Source organism: Belonocnema kinseyi, chromosome 5, assembly GCF_010883055.1.
Source record: "Belonocnema kinseyi isolate 2016_QV_RU_SX_M_011 chromosome 5, B_treatae_v1, whole genome shotgun sequence".
Lineage (NCBI taxonomy): Eukaryota > Metazoa > Arthropoda > Insecta > Hymenoptera > Cynipidae > Belonocnema > Belonocnema kinseyi.
The window spans coordinates 110,652,067-110,657,345 of NC_046661.1; positions in this window are offsets into that span (position 1 = coordinate 110,652,067).

A 5,279-nucleotide genomic window follows, 5' to 3' on the forward strand; every position below is an offset into this window, starting at 1 on the left:
AGTCACATCAAATTGTTTAATTCTTAGAAATATTTTTCTAAGAAAAAATGATGCCAAAAGTATTTTACTTTATGATCGCATAAGGAAATCTCCTATACTTAAAGAGCTATGAGGTCCATCTACTTGAGTTTACAAATTACTTGTCCTGTTAAATATTCTATGAAACTCATTGGAAGAAAGTAGATTACATTTTTTTAATTTTCAGTAGGATCAGTATTCATTATAACTTTATATAACAAGTATACAGGGTGATTTTTTAAACTTGAAACTATCAAATATCTCGAAAAATAGGCACTCTATGAAATTATGATATTAAAATCGGTTCCCCCACACCGCCCTCTGGGGATGGGAGTGGGAGCAAGTTCGAAATATTGAATGGGAGCCCCTATTTTTTATTGCAGATTCGCATTCTTTGGATAAAAATGCGTATGATTTGTCTGAAACATTTTTCTCGTTTCGCGATAGATGGCGCTGTAATCGACGAAATTCAATTTTTCTTCATTTTACTCTTACTGAGAATGCACGCTTACGATTCTGCAATACATTAACAATTAAAAAATACACCAATTTCATTGTGACATGACTGACTACAGAAAAAAAGAATTTTTCAAATCGCTAAAGAATCGTTGAAAGAGTGCAATAAAAACTTGTACATAAAAAAACACGTCGCGACGAACATAGGTAGAACCTCCTTCTTTTTGAAGTCAGTTAAAAATAAGGGCAATAGAGCTTCGGATCTCTTTGGTAATTATTATTTTGAAGAACATGCCAAAACGTATGTTCGTTCTTGAGAAGTAATTATTAATTAATACCTTTACATTAACAATGTCTTCTGAATATTCCTAAATTTTAGCTCTGGCATTATTGTAGATTGAGGTCAGCGGAGACTATCGAAATATTACGAAAGTGTTAACTTTTTTCTTTCCTTAAATACAGTAAATTAGAAAAAATACATTTAAGACAAAACTCACTTTAGTTAGATCAAAGATAATTCCGAATACTACTTTAAAATGAAGTATCTAACCGTTAGAGAAAAAATTGAAATGGTTCTGCTATGTGGAGAAGCTTGAAGAACTCTTGATAATGTTGTCAATCTTTACGTTCAGCGTTTTCTAAATAGAATTGTGTCACGTGCCAATAATTCCCACGTTAGTACACGAGAAATTGCTCGTGTTCGTGGAATGTATCAGAGCAGTGTGTGGAAAATTTTGAAACGTAATAAATTTCATCCGTATCATGTCGTTGATTCATGGCGTTGATTTCCAAAATCGAATAGCTTTTTGTCAGTGGGCTCGTGAACAAATACACCAAAATCCAAACTTTTTTCGTTATTTATTATTCTCTGACGAGTCGTCTTTTACGAACCATGGAATAGTTAATAGACACAACATGCACTACTGGAGTATTGAAAATCTGCAGTGGCTTCATGAAGTCAAACCCCAGCGTCCATGGACTGTCAACATATGGTGTGGAATAACTGGCAACAGTTAATAACAATATAAGATTAATGTTTATGATAAGAATTACATCGTAATTCTTTCAACGTTTCCATCGAAAAGTAATATAGAACAAGGTGAGATGAAACATTTTTTGAGTTGCAAAAATCTTAAAATGTTTATAGGAAAGTGAGATTTTCATTCACGAATTCATTTTCGTGAATTTAAAAGCATATTTCTGTAATAAAAATTTATTAATAAAAATTTTGACGTCACAGTTGTTAATATTAATGAAAATATTAACTCAACAGCTTGAAGAAGCAATTCTAAGTGCAAAGTAGCCAACTTAGAAAAATTCAACTTTGGCTAAAAATTGAATGTCGAATAAAAAAAAACTGGTATCCAGAAGATTGAAAAATTTTGTATTTCCACTAATTTTAACAAATACTGTAATACTATGTAGGTCGCTTTTGTGGCTCCGCAAATTCTTATTTTTTTGGTGGCTGTGTATTTAATTTTGAAATCCTTGTAAAATTATTCTAGTTAGAATGTTTCCAATTTTGAATCGGCAATTCATAAAATTGTTTAATATTTAGGTTTTGACAGGGGTAACGTTGGATTGACAAAACTTGTTTTTGATGGAAATTTTTTTAAACTGTGAGGGTAATACCATAGGTACTACTAATAATAATAATACCTACTTTTTACTCTAGGCATGGGCCTTATCGTGAAGGTCTGGCTTAACACATCTGTTGTGTAGGGAGTCAGTCTACTTCCTACTCCTGAGCAGTAAAGATAGATAATCAATAAAGAAGACAAAATTAAACGAGAAAAGTACAAAACTACAAAATTAACGATATTGCTAGGATCCCGTTCACGATATCGTAGGGAAGTAGTATCTACGGAATAACCCCCTTAATTTCAAACAATGAGTATCTTCGTCTCGAACCAGAACTCTGCAAATTCTGTTCGCAGCCCAGAAAACGACTACCAAAAGCTGAGATTCGCAAGGCATTCACAAAACTTTGGTAAAAGATCTGACAATCTTCCTATCCCGGAGGGAACTCTCTGAATCAAGCGATAAGACTCTGAAAGAAACGCATCAACGAAGCACGCGCGGTTAAGCCCCTTAACAGTTGGACATCTACGTTCAACTGCTATCTACCTGGTTGACACAGAATGAGACGAAAGGAGAAAAAAAGAAACAACTATTTCATTTTTTTAAGATATTTACGAATCTTGTTCAGATATTTCCCCAGAAGATAAGTCCTTCTCGCATACGTTGAACGACGATTCAATTGCATCGGTGTTTTCGATAAGGGTAAGTGAGCAAATATTTGGGTGAATAGGCTGGCATCAGTAGGTTAGACGTTGGTGTTCCACGATCTCTATCTCCTCTAATAAACTGATGATCTACTCTGATTCACGTTAAGCATTGTTGTAGTACGATCCCGCAAATAAAGTTTTTAAAATATACCAAATATTCTAAAATTAATAACACGACTTGCAAACTGGCATTCCACGCTTATAGGAACATCTTGGCAAACTATACCGCACATAAACAGAATTTTCTTCGGACTCTGACAGCAGTTCACATGGATCATACAATCCGTTTAAAACCACCCCACCATGTCATCAGAAGATTTAAGGCAAGACTTTAATAGTGAAACCACGGATCCACTTTTGCTGATCCATGGGAGTCGACATCAGGATTTTGAACGACGAAAATTTAAAAAGAGCTAACACACAAGAGATGTGGCTAGGGTAAGCAATGCCCTTCTAAGAGAGGACGAACCCCATTGACAACGTGAATTTTCGGATGAGGAAGCAGCACCTAAACCAGGTAAAAGAACCATTCAGCGCGCTCGTCCACGCCACACATGAAATACACCCAGAATCGAGCCGAACAGCAGTGTAACACGCAAGAAGAACCTTTGGGTCGGGTGACCTAACACCGCATTCCTTAGCAGCCGATTCGAGCAATAAGCCTATATCTTCGCATTGTACTATACAGAACTGTAACACAACAGCGATGCAACCATAGTTTTCTAGCCAGCCGCCTACTTCTGTGCACGACACCACACAGAGATGCAACACAGAAGGAAGGCAACCCTCAACTTGTTGTGTATTGTATCGTCATCCGAAGACACCCGCTCATTGTACTGCACAAAGATCATAACTGAAAAAGTCATTGGAATTCTTATACTTGTAGAAGCACGTTAGAATTTATACAGAAAAATCACAATACGGTGCAAAATTATAATCAAAGATTTAGAAGTGTCTATTACGAGTAAATTTATACAATTCGGTTCGAATACACATCCGGAATAGAGCGTAAAATACCTCTACAATTAAAGGGAAAATCTGCTACTAAAAGATACGTAATGAAGTTCTGATAATACGTTAGTAATCAAATGCGAACTTTAAACCTAGTGTCTTTGAATGAAGCTCTGCAGGCGGCACTTTAAGCAGTAGCGTCGTGCAAAGAACATCTCCGTATAAAATTATTTACGGCACCTAGACCGCCAGAATCCTACAACAGAGTGCCGATGAGAAGCACGGGACCGACCACAGCACGAAACCTGCAGGCCGGAATGCGAAACCAACCCACTCGACAATTAAGAATTGACTAAAAACAAGCACCGAGGATCTACATGGCGCATACAACACCTTGAAGCATAATGGTACAGAATACTTACCCTTTCAACTGAGCACTGGAAGAGAAGTCAATTTGCCCAACATGCTGCCGTCCAAACAAGAAAAGTCGTAACTACATTTTGAATGAGAACCCTGCCAATTAACTTATGCCTTATTAACAATAATTCTAGAATACGAATACCTGCTAATGGGACATGAACACACAACATATGTAACGACCGACAGAATACCCTTTAAATAATTGTTAACACTAAGTGCAAATGTAAAAAGTGTCAGTGATACACTAGATTCCATAAACGATAATTAATTAACGCTAACTTTAGAAATCATACACTTTCGTTTAAACAATCTGAAGAAACCAGACGATGACATCGAGAACGCAGTAGATAAAGTCAGCTGGGACAGACAAACTGAAGTCATCACATCTTCAGATGTTAAAATAAGACTTATTAGAATAAGAATGAGACTTATTAGAAAGGTGTAGATACCAAACCCGATCTAAAAAGGGGATTGTAACAGCATACGCTATTATCCCCACTTTTTCGTCTGGACATGGGCCTTAGCCTCAAGGCGTTACCTTGTGTAGGGAGTCAGTCTGCCCTCTACCCCTTAGCAGTAAAGAACGATAAGAAATAAGGAACACCTGTCTCACAGTTTAGGCACTAATCAATGAAAACTTCCATTATTCTCCAGGCCATTACATTAGTATATGTTAATATATTCTGCAACATGAAACCGTTTGTTCAATGCCACATTTACTATGAATCAGAAAAACAATCCTTCGGTAGAAATCTCTTGTTACACTTTGATCAGTTTTACACGCTTTCATCCTATTTTATTATTTATAACAAAAAAAATTGTTTAAACAATTTTTTCAATAAATCAATTGTTTATTTAACTTTTTTCGCAATTTAGCCATCTACGATTTTTTTTAAATAGTCTCAAAAGAAAGCTTGACTTTTTTACTATGAAAAATGTCTGATAAGAAAATGGACAAATTGAAATTCATTCAGTTGCAGAGCCGGTTGTAGAGGGAGTCCTCGCGCTCGCACTCGGGCGTTATGCGGCAGCGTACCGCGGAACAGTTTTCAAGTATGCCATTTTTTCGTATTACTCACATTGATCCAAAATTGCATGAAGTCATCGGAAAAAACTATTCAGTAATGTTAACCAGTAAGTTTGAAG